Here is a 13,026-nt window from a genome sequence, read left to right as displayed (position 1 = left end):
GGCCATGCTGCCTGCTACAGCGGCGTCTCCCTCTGTGGCTGGGATCCCCAGGGACACCGCGGGCTCGCAGGACGGGTAAGTCCCTTACAACCATGGAGATCAAATACAGTGCTCCAATTAGTGCTGCACTCAAACAGCCAAGTATCAGACTTTAAGCTTTTGTAGTAGCACAGTGAAGTGCAATGTTACTGTGCTTTACATTTTACTGCAATGCAGGTATGTTGTAAAGGTGCATTTGGATGCCATTCACAGTGAATAGCACTGCAGTGTACCAACTCATGTAATATTATTTAGGCAGTTACAACAACATTTTTTGGAAATGCTAGCTCAACTGCCCCCAACCTACACCTGCTTGCAAGGTCCTCTTAGGATAACATAAAGAGTCTGGATGCATGGAGGGGACCTGCCAGCATGAGTATCCCTACATTGTTGGATTTCAGTGCTCCCCAGCACCTGGAAACAGTACTGTCGTTGGATCTACATGGCAGACTTAAATGAATAGAAGTACCCCACAATGCAAAAAAAAAAATATATATATATATATGGGAGGAGTTATTGCTTAGAGGTGGGGTTTAAACTTTCTGAATAAAACCATATAAAACACCTTTAAATGTTATATGGTTTCCTAACCCCTCTACTGCCACTTTTTTTGACAGAATAATATGTTAAGGAAAAGGTAAAAATAATGGCTCTACATGCAAAATCAACAGCAAATAAAATAAATAAAATGTTACCATGGGAGCTTAAAAAACAAACTTTTGTGTTGCTGACAGTCTGCATTCTATACATAAATTTAAATTTTGTCCATAGTTACACTTTAATTGGAGACAAAAATCAATGGTAATCAAAACAAATATGCACTATAATTAATCAAAATGAAAAAATGTTCAGTCTTGTTACTTGCAAAGTACACTTCTCCTATTTGCAGATTGCAAAAATGCCTAGAAGATATACAAAAAGTGAAATTATGGATTTTATCTTGTATGAAAATGAGACAGAGGATGCAGACCAGTATAGCGGTACAGATAAACAGGTTTCTGAGATGGAAGACGAAGTAGAGTATCTATCAGAATTCACAGACACATCAGATGAGTCTGATGAGGAGGCCACCACTGCTGAAGCTGCTTCCATTCCTGCTGAAATATTCAAATCCAAAAGTGGTAACATCTGTTGGAGGTCAGTACCTCCTGACGTACATGGCTTACAAGCTGCTGAAAATGTCATCAAATGACCCCTGGGATCACAAGGTGTGCTGTGACTAGAGTAAGTGACATCAAGACATGTTTTGAATTGTTCATACCATTGTAACTAAAAAAAGTCATAATTTCTATAACAAACCTTGAAGGAAAAAAAGTCCATGGGGACATGTGGAATGACATTGATGAGGAATGCCTGGTTGCTTATATTGGTGTTTTTTATTTCTTGCTGGAGTGTACAGATTCTGTAATGAGGCCACTCATAGTCTCTGGGACGCATCATCAGGCAGAACAATTTCCCAGTCAACAATGTCACTTCTGACCTTTCAAATGATATCAAGAGTCCTCAGATTTGACAATAGAGATACTAGAGCGAAAGTTGACAAGCTTACTCCCATCAGGGATGTCTGGAAGAGATGGGTGCAGCTCCTTCCATTGATGTTTCACCCTGGCCCTCAGGTGACAGCAGATGGCCATTTTGTCCCTTTCCGTGGAAAATGCCCCTTCCGGCAATACATGCCCAGTAAGCCAGGCAAATACAGAATAAAAATCGGGGCAGTCTGTGATGCAAAAACAAGCTATGCGTGGAATGTACTGATTTACTCAGGCAAACCTGCAAGTGGTATCCCAGAGAAAAAACAATGAAAACGTGTAGTCCTCGATATGACTACTGGACTGCGGGGTCGTAATATATACCATGTGACATTTTTTTTTATCAGCTATGACCTTGGACAAGAAGGAAACTTACCATGGTAGGCACAATGTGAAAAAATAAAGCTGAGCTGCCAACCAAAATTTTGCATGTGAAGGGCTCCACTTTCTTCAAAATTTGCATTTACAGACACCACCACTGTTTCATATTGTCCAAAAAGAAACCAAGATGTGATTTTTTGTCCACTTTTCACAAAGATGCAGCTGTGTGATCAAGAACTGACAAAAAGCCCATACTTATCCTGGATTACAATAACAACAAAGGAGGAGTGGACAACCTGGACAAGCTGACTTCCACCTACACTTGTCAGCGAATGACCAGGAGATGGTCCATGATTGTGTTTTATAACATCTTAGATGTGTCTGCGTACAATGCGTTTGTGTTGTGGACCCACATCCACCTTGGGTGAAACTCAACCAAAAAAAACAAGCGCAGAATGTTTCTTGAGGAGCTAGGAAATTCCCTTGTCAAGGCGTGCATTGAGCAGAAGAAACGGGTTCTTTGTCAAACAGCAGCAGAGGTCTCCAAGCACTCCGTCCACGCCATCAACAGCACAAAGAGCATCAGTGCCAGCATCCTCAGCCAGCCCTGCCTCAGCATCAACCAGCACCGCCACAACTCCATTGAATCTACCTTAATCTAAAAGAAAGAGGTGTCAGGTCTGCCCTAGCAATAAGGACAGGAAGACAAACACATTGTGCTTCCACTGTCAAAAATATTTATGCAAAGAACACACTAAAAGTTTCACTTTTTGCCACACATGCATCTAAACACACACAGACATGCATGTTCTTGCACAGATAATTTCTATTGGTTTGATTTGCTTGATTGGTTGTTGTTTGTTTAACCTTGCAAATATACATTTTGTATTATTACTTGTTCTGCTTTTCTATTTTTGAAAGAAAAAAAAAATATGAATTGAACACCCAAGTTGGCCCCCCGCAGAGCATTCAAAGGGCCATGTGCAAACAGTCTTATAATATTGCAAACACCTAAATATTGCCTTAAAACACCTAAAATAATATCTAAAAAATAATCATAGTTCATCAGATATGAGCTGAATTGTTTTTTTTTAGAACATAAATATACATTCAAAAGTGAGAACTATGACCAGTTAAAGAAAGTCTGTTATGATACAGAAACTAGAGGCAAGACATAAACCCAGAACAAATAACACAAAAGGTGTAAAAATGAGTCAAACAAGGGAGAGGGATAATGTAAGTTCAAAGATGTGCTAGGATTTGCTATAAATAACTCTCAGCGGAATCAGCGGTTGTGCTTTTTAGGATAAAGGTTAGGAAATTCAGAGGCTTTTGTTTGGAATCTCCTGTTGTTTCGCTCAACAAGAACTTCAGATAACAAACTATGCAACCACAAGAACTTGATGGATCTGTGGGTATGAGAGGTGATGGTCAATACTCTATTTTTATTTCTGAGACAAAACATTTGACTTGTTCAGTTTGTTTATTTCTGATAAAACACAGATAACTCATACTTTGTTTGTTCCAAAAATAAATTTTGTGGATGGCCATAAATTGTTCTTTTCTTTTTTAACAGGAGTATAACCACAAATCAATAAAAAAAAGTTGATATCATCATTATAGGTGATTTAGCTATACAATCTGTTGGGTGGGCCCTAACGTAACCTATTTATAAATATGTTAATCATATTAAAATGTACAATTCAAAACAATAAACTAAGAAGCTATAATTTACACTATCTAAAAAGTAATCAAAGTAAAACTGTGAAAGTGTCACTTCAATTGAAAATGCAAATCCTGGGGATGTAAAAGACCAGCTCTAGCAGCAGTAGACAAGGGCTGCTGTACCGTACCCAAACTTGAAGCAAAAAAATAAACAGATATAGGTGGTAGACTAATTTATGTGAGCTGCAGAGGATGAATTTGTTGTATTTATTTTTGCTCAAATTTGCCTTAGTTTGGTTTGAGGTACATCAATTAAGGTACACCACATTGCCCAAATATTTGAATTCTGAATCTTCTAAATCCTAATACCATTACAGTTTCGTCCAGGTCTGCCATAGGCCATATAATGTCCAACTAATCCAACAGAATGTCTGCCACTCACAAGATGGTTGCCAGAGCCCCCTGCTCGTCCCCAGTGACACATTAGTGGACTAGGGCATATTCGGATAACCCAATGACTACCACAAATTTCAATTGAATATTTTTCAGGTCTTTAAAAACTGAACCGAATAATGGATCTTCAGGTGTATTTAAATTTAACCTGAATTCATACAGCAACATTAGTTTTATGTACAACATAATTATCTTCCTAGTTGCCATCACAGTGCTGGTGCTTCTAAAGCACCTAGAAAATTTAGGTGGGAGATGTCATTAGTTTAATGGTAAAATATATTTACAGAATATGGTAAATAGATATGAGTGACAGGGATGAGAAAAAAATGAAGAGTAAATAAGATATGCAGTGCAAACACATCACCAATAAAAAAGCAGCTCTGGGTAATGATGCTCTTGTCTTTGAAAATGTCCAGAAGCTTAAGAGTTGTTATGCATGTTTTTTTTCTCATCAGCAAATGGAATATTTATCATACAGTCCAATAAATATTGTCATAGCATATAAAATCATACTGTTGGTAATGGCTCCTGCAGTGCAAAGTGTGAAATGTCCAGTATCCTGCCAGCTAATAAAGAGACAAGAACCCCAAATGGGGGCTTCATGGGGGCTTTGCTTTTGTATTAATATGTATTTGGTTCTCCTAGTTCCACTGTTAAATAATGTCATTGTGGCTTGCCATTCTCCTTTTGCCAGCTTTAATGCGAGAGGTCACTGGTTATCTGCAAGCTGGATCTAATACCCAATATATTTTTTTTTTTATTACTATTTTTACTGCACTAACCAATGCCTCTATTTTGTGTTTGTACATTCTGCAGTGATGGCATTGATACCCTTGTAGTTAGACTGAACTGTGGATGTGACTGTGAATTATAAAGCAGTAAGGCAATGACTGCTGTTTATGAGAAAGTAAGTGTCGCCAACAAAGCATCACAATTAAATCTACAACTAGTAATATGCTGCTGCACTTGGATGAGAATGAGTTTGCTATATGAATCTACATATACAAATAGTAATAAAGTGATTTAATTATATACTAATTTCTGCCAAACTCAATAAAAAAGATTTTTTTTCAACTCTGAGCTTGTGATGAGGAAATGTCATCAGCTTGTTTAGCTACTCATGAAAACAACAATAAGCACTTCACAGCACACAGTGATAACGGCATATTGATATCTGTTTTCTATTAGATTGCGGCAGCTTTGACAGCATTCATCACACATTTTCAGATGGAAACTGAATACATAATGCCAAAAAAACAAACACACACACAATCCAAAGAAAATGGGCAGGCTTTCTAGCATAGTTGCAAAGACTTAATGCATTTCTTTTCTTAGACCAGCTTGCTGCCATGTGCCTAATTGACAAATCCATCTGGCAACTGTTTTAAACAATGTGGTCTTTCATTATGCTTTCCTTATAGTAAAATACAACATTTTATTAACGCTTACGCATAAACAAAATGTTTTATTTTTGATTGCATTTTTTTTTCATATCAGAACTACTTGGGCTTTGACTTTAAATCTAAATGAGTCCTAGGGGATCATGACTTTTTTTTAAAGATGTTTATATCACATGGACTATTAAAACAAACATGACATACTTCAAACATAATAGTTAGTCAGGTTGAAATAAAGGCCATCAAGTTCAACCACTAGGGAAATAAACAAATCCCAGATAAAAGTTAAAATAAAAATTGTTCCAGATGAAGGCAGGAAAACCCTGGTACAACTTGCTCCAACCAGGGAAAAAAGTTAAAAGCAAAATTTAAGTTTGCTTAAAAAGTGTAGCATTTAGAAGATAGGATAGACTGTATACACTTATCAGCTGGAAACTGCCCATCCTGCTATATTCTCAGTACAGGTCAAAGGATCTGAAAGCTGAAATTTAAAAAAAAGTGGTTGCCAGAGCCCTACAATACAGAAACTAACATTAGAAAACATTTCTTTCTGTTTGATGGTAGACTTCTGAAAACCACAATGCAGCACACTGCCATCACAACTTTCCAGTTATATGGCTTAACAGAAAAAACAAAGGATTTGCATTTTCCACCTGATGATTACATTTGTAAACTTTGGGACACCCATACCCCCTTACTAATATTTCTGAAGTTTCTAAACTTGTGGTTTGGAACAGTTTTTTTTTTTTGACAAATGTGCACTTTTAGCTTGCCCATTCAGAAGATAGCCTTTTACTATAAGCAGTTCACTGCTGCCTAAAGCTGCGTACACACGGCAAATTTTTCTCGCCCGATAATCGGTATCGGCCAATTATCGGGCGAAAATCTGCCGTGTGTACAGTCGGTCGTCGTCCATCGTCCGACGACCGTCCTGGCGGATCCATGGACGACGACCGATCCTAATGAAAGGGAAGGGGAGAGCGCGCAGCAGGGTGCCGCTCCGTCGCTCTCCCCCTCCCCTCTCCATAGAGCATGAACGGTGCTGTATGTACAGCATCGTTCATGCATCGTGCAGTCTTTTCTCGTTGGAAAGGATCGTGAAAGATCCTTTCCAACGAGAAAAATTGCAGGTGTGTATGCAGCTTTACACTTAAAGCTGAACTAAAGTTTCACTTTCCACTTTACTATAAAAGATACCTGTCCCATTTCTGACTCCCCTGTGGCTGGCCGGACTGAATGTAATCCCAGCCTGTTCATTCCATATGCTTGAAGATTAAACCAAGCAAGAGAAAAAGGAAGAAGATTGCAGTGACAGAACAGGGACAGGTAAGTGTAAGTGGTTTAGTTCTACTTTAATACAGCTACCAATTCAGAACACATGATAACAATCAAAGAGTAAAGATGCTGATGTACTTACTTTGCTGAAAGAAGCCTGGTGCTGCAAAAAGATATGTTGTGGTATATATTTTTGCAGCACCAGGCTTCTTTCAGCTAAGTAAGTACATCAGCATTTTTTTTGCTTCTCACATTAATGACGTTTGAAAAAGGTTAAAATATACATGTAAAGGTTTAATGATGGTACTTTAAAGGCCAGTAAAAACTACAGCTAATTTAGCCTAAAAGCAGCTAATTTATTCTTAAAAGTATGCCTGATCCTTAGGAAATCCAAAGATGTAGGCATCTAATGCCTAACGACAATTTGGCTTGTCATGGTAAGTTTAAGCCCTGGTCCTTATACCTCCTAACTATTCTTGCTAGCCATTAAGACAACATGTCACAGTAAAAAATCAATGGCGATACTTGGAAGGAGGAAGGAACAGGGTCCAATAGTCTCAGGGATGCCTATCCAGATTTTACCAAGGTAAAACAAAAAGGTTTCCCAGATAATCAAATTAGAGACAAAAGTTAATTCGCCTGGTCAGCTATAGGTGTACCTTAATGCTAAGCCTAATTAGGTATGTGTAATGATAAAATAATAATTCATTACATACAATTAAAAGAAAAAAAGGTAAATAAATGAACTTAACAACATTGTTCATCTTTATATAAAACTTTAATAAACACACTTCTATTTACATCACTGCTTACATCACTGTGCCATAGCAAAGAACACTAGGTCATTTTGCAAGGTAAAAATTATGGGGAAAATTTACAACCATATAGATGTTTCAGTCTGTTTAGCCACTAACATGTTTTTGAGCCCACTTTTTTTAAAGGGTGACATTGCTGTTTATTTTGTATGCAGCAGAGTGTAATTTAAGCAAAGCCCACTTCCAAGCGGTACATCACAATTCCAATCACATCTGGCAATCTTTTATAGCTCCAGAAAATATTTCCCTTATACAGCAGTAAATGAGTTGAAGTTGGAGTACTGAATTCAAGCATCTGCGGGATCCTGTCCTTTGGGTTGAAGTTTCAGGACCAAACCTAGCCATGCCTCAGAGGCCCTCAGGTCAATCTGCCTTGTCCTCTCACATTGTTAGTATCTCATGGCTACAAAATAGCCCCCCCCCCCCATAAATCATTTCTCTAGCTAACTTTTAGCAACTACCCACGTCAAATTGTTGGCAAAGTATGTCATGGGCCACAAAGGTGGTGCATTAGGACAGTGACTGGCTGTTATTGTTGAGGAGAAATCAGTTCTAGAACTATCCAGAATTCACTAACAGTAAACCTCTAAACAAGTGTTTCTCAATGTTTTTAACATGAGGGAACCTTTGTAGTAACTTTTTAGTTTCTAAAGAACCCCTGCTATATTTACTATATCCACAGCTCACAGTATATTAGTGTGGAGTAGGAAGAATGCTTCTGACATTGGAAAGAATGTCACCCTTACAAAGATAATTGCTGTCACTTTAACTGACCTCCGTGGCACATAATTCTTATTGCTCAGGGAACCTCTACCAACTTCTGGAGGTACCCTGGTTGAGATACACTGCTCTACACCCGTAAGGGAACCTTACTACACTAAAGGGTCACCACATGTAGTAAAAGTGTCACGGTCCCTTCCGTGACAGAAGTTTGAGGATCTGTCAGACAAGCTGCATATCATCCGGTCGGTAGATGAATTTTTCAGAGCGCTTGGTCTGATTTATGATGACCCAGATCGGGTTTCCCTGGCAGAGACCAAGTTGCGTGGCTTGCAGCAGGGAAAGCGTTCTGCAGAGTCCTATTGCTCTGAATTTAGGAGGTGGGCTACGGATACTGAGTGGAATGATCCTGCTCTCCGTAGCCAATTTTGTCATGGGCTATCTGAGAACCTGAAGGATGCATTGGCGTTTCATGAAAGTCCTGGGTCATTGGAAGCGGCTATGTCCCTAGCTGTACGTTTGGATAGACACCTGAGGGAGAGATTAAAAGTTCCTCCATCTCAGGATGTACCATTCCTTAAGATGGGCAGCTTTAGACCAGCCTATTGGCTTGATTGTGCACACATTTAAGCCAAATGGATCTCATGAATGTAACAACCTAAGAAATTCATAGGATGATATTGATAATGTATTGATCAGGACCTAACAGGGTTCCTACACTTGAAGGAGAAGGGGTTATTTTGAAGAACTAAGGGTGCATATTTTGGACAGAGAGTTTTTTTTTTTTTTTTTTAGAAAAAACATTTAGAAAACAATCCATAATATGACTTATAAAATGGAAATTCACTTTCCAATAAACTTAGGTGGTGTAATGGTTTAAGTGCATTTGGTTCTTGGCTATAGGTGCCATTATCCATTAAGAATGAATGGACCCATCTTAGAAAATCTGTCAATATAAGGTTCTGGTTATAAAATTATCAATTGTCTATCCCTCTTCTACAATGACACCACTCTCCTACTAGCTTCTCCTCTCACAGGAAAGGTGCTTAGGCTGCAAATGGCTTATTCTAACTCCCACGTCTACAGAAGAAACTGCCATTCTCTATTGAATCCTGCAAGTAAAATAAATTTTTAGGAAACACAGTACACATCACCCACCTTGGCTCAACACCACTTTCTTTAACACTCAAGTTCTCTACAATTAGGCCTATCACATGTGATATGTGTCATAGAGGATGGGGGTTAATGTGTACACCACTTCCTAAACAAATCCTTAGCTTGTTAAATTCTCTGCAGTGAACCCATTTGTTCACCGGACATGACAACCAATTGGCATATAGCTAGTATTTGTCTATATTGGTCCTAATGGTCTCACTATTTTTGGAACCTGATTAACTGTAGGGTTTCACTTTCTAAATTGTGGTTAAAGCCTTGAATCATCAATCAGCTCTTTACTTAGAATCAGAGAAATATATTATTATTAGTAGTATTAAATGTATTAAATGACAGACAAAAACAGACAGTGACAAAGGTGGGGGAGAGGACCCTGTCCAGAAGAGCTTACAAATCTAACACAAGTAACATTGTTTCCTTCACTAACAGATTTTAAAGGTATGTAGAGATTATTTTCAAAGATTCCATTCAGCTGGCTCAGTGACCAACACCAGTCCAATTTCTGCAAGGGTTTGTTATTTACTGGATTTGCAGATTGGTTACTGAGCAACTGATGTCTCTGCTGGCAAATCAAGTAATTAGCTTAGGCAGAGTTTAACCCAATCACTGCTAAGTTTATGTCAATTCATAAAATAAATAATTGGATCATCATCATCAATAAAACTATAAAAGTAAGTTAAGGGCATAATCTAAAATGCCACGCTGACCCCACATAATATGGTGGTGGACCTTACAACCGACTATGGACTTTTACAACTGAAAGCTCATCAAAAACATCAAGACATCTGTGGCCCAGTTCAAAACAGCCCACGGCCTGATCCCAGTTCAATGCCTGGTGGTTGGGGATCTCTGCTTTAGCGAATGCAGGAAGTTTTTTAATTATTTCTTGCAGGGAAATAAATTAATTTGCATGGAACTGTCTATGAAACCATCTGTGACGCTTGATTAGAATTTTAAAAATGCTATATTTTGTTAATATATTCAGACCAAGCGGGAGCAAAAAAGAAAAGTCCAGCTCAGACTTGCTGCAGAAAAACAGTACCATACCATAAATATCTGACTTGGTAAGATGCAGCAAACACTTGAATTTTATTTTGTTTTTTGTTTTTTTGGCTGAAGTTATTGTTTAAAAATAGGGAATATCGTATGAGTGGGAAAAGAACAACATCAATGAGAAGGACTAAAATGTTGGGGTAATAAGACAAAGGTTATTTTGATTAACATTTCTTTAACTAGGTGCTCCAAAGGCAACAAAAATGCAATTAAAAAGTTTAATTGGACATTTTACTGGTAACTAGATTTTTATATAGCAGTCTCTAAAAGAAGGGATTGTAAAAAATAAGTGCAGATAGTCAGTACAAAGCTTTGCAAACAGTATTAATACTGATAGACACTGTAAATGGGCTGCTAGTCATCTTTTTTATATGCATTCCTTGTCTCACCTCCGCATTCCATACCCATCGAGCCTTTAATGCACACAACTGTTCAAGGTGGAAGGTAAGAACGCAGATGTAGATTTAACAGGGTAAAACACTGTATTTAACAATATAATTTGTTAATAACAGTGAATGTGGCAACATACAAATATAAATAAATAAAAGGTTTCACTATACATTTATTCTCATTACCTGCAAAAATGGGAGTTCGACAGAAGATATACTATAATTGTAACATTATGTTACAAATATCCCCCAGTTTACTACAGTCAGAAAGAAATGTGATTTCTAAAGATATTATCTAATTCCTTCACAAAAAGACTTCGTAGAGCATTATGATTGTTTCCAAGGATTCTGATTTATTTTCATACCAACACTGGAGACTCATTAACTGGCAATGTTATGATCTGCAATCAACACAAGGAATAAAAAAAAACATTGACAAAAATCTAATGCTTTTATGTTTGTATAGAAAATGGCAGCTAGAGTTGCCCCTTTCAACCCATAGTGTGCGAAGCACTGCAAGACGTTGACAGATAGAGGATTAATCAAAATCAATGCACAGTTGTCTTAGTGACATTACACACCAAAGGTGACTAATGAATTTTAATTTGCTCTCTTCCCAATTAGTATCTGAATCTGCCATAGATGAAAGGTATGGAAATGTCACTGTTGGGGGCTACTGTAACCTGCAGCTAATAGCAATGACAGTCTGCCATGCATACAAAGCGGGCACTTTTCAGCTTGCTGAGGATAAATACCAAAAGGTGCCCAGCTGGGCTGAGTAGTAAATCAAGACTAATAAAAACCAAAGAGAACATTCAGACCTTCACTGCTCCAAGAGCAAAATGGTCAAAGTCTTCTAGCATTGTAAAAGAAGAACTTTTGACTAAAGAAAACTTTTCTAGTTTCTAATAGTTGAATTGTTTAGATATCTAAACATACCCCATTAGCAATTATGTAAATATAAACTGTATAGGAACTGTACAATCTCTGCACAATGAATGTGAGCAGATATAAAATATTTATCTTCCTTCTCAGTACATAGAATCAGGTGAGATATGACAGAACAGCAGGGGAAGTCAGTATTTATCCACAATGAACAGCTGTTGGATGCTTCATCCGCTGGCTGTACAGCAGGATGCTGATTACGTGTAATGTAGTGGAACTGACCTCCGCCACATTGTGCATTAAATGGCTAATGGTTATTATAATTTTCTAGATTACAAAATGACACTTTATCTGTTAGCTCTTGACTTTCTTATAGACATTTTTACAATTCCAAAATGCAGTTAATTAAAACACAGTGCCTCTCATGCCTGTTATATGCCTCTCATGAAACCAAACAATGAAATCGTGGTTCATACCATTTCAGTTGTAAAGACATTTATACTAGTCAAACTGCCAGATTGTTGATGAAAATAAAGTTGTATGTAAGTAAAACCCCAAGTGATTGAGGAAAAAGAAGCAAACACTTTGTTGCCAATATTACCAGAATACCAAGCTCTAACAAAATAACAGAAACTGTCATATAGGGGTCTATTTAAAAATAGCAGTATGGCATTAGTGTGGCTATATCTCTGCTTTAAAAAATACAAGCCTGGTACATTTAAAAAGCACAGGGAAGTGTATAGTGCTTCTGTGGTTTTAAGAAGTTTAAGACAGTGGCATAAGAATAAAATGGACGAGTAAATACTAAAGTTGGAGGAGATCTTAATCATGTGACCTGCTGCAATACGCAGAGGGAATTACAGAAGGAATATTGCAGGGTCCACACTGCAGCTTGCATTTGATCAGTGAGCAGTAAAAGCAAAAGTAACCATGATAACAATTGCCTTACTGACTTTCATTGTACTATCCATTAGCCTGTCATGAAAGAAACAGAAGTAGGCATTGCTGAAATACTATTGACCTGGTTAATATGCTTATCTTTGGAGCCCATTTACACGTATTTGTTCTGGAGCCTTGAAGCAAACCATGCACTGATATGTGTTTTACCATAACACAATAATGCACGATGCAGTGTTGTCATACTGTTGTGCCATTCAATTTGAAATGCATACAAAAACATTAAGGTAACACAGGCGTAATGAACTTGCTTTGCAGCACATCACAAATTACAGTATTGTGTTGCACTAACACCATTTTTTGCCATGCATGGTAATGAGTGGCTTCATGTATAAATTAGTAAGGTCCAATGTTT

The sequence above is a fragment of the Pyxicephalus adspersus genome, chromosome 1 (assembly GCF_032062135.1).
Source record: "Pyxicephalus adspersus chromosome 1, UCB_Pads_2.0, whole genome shotgun sequence".
Classification (NCBI taxonomy): Eukaryota; Metazoa; Chordata; class Amphibia; order Anura; family Pyxicephalidae; genus Pyxicephalus; species Pyxicephalus adspersus.
This window is presented reverse-complemented; position numbering follows the sequence as displayed.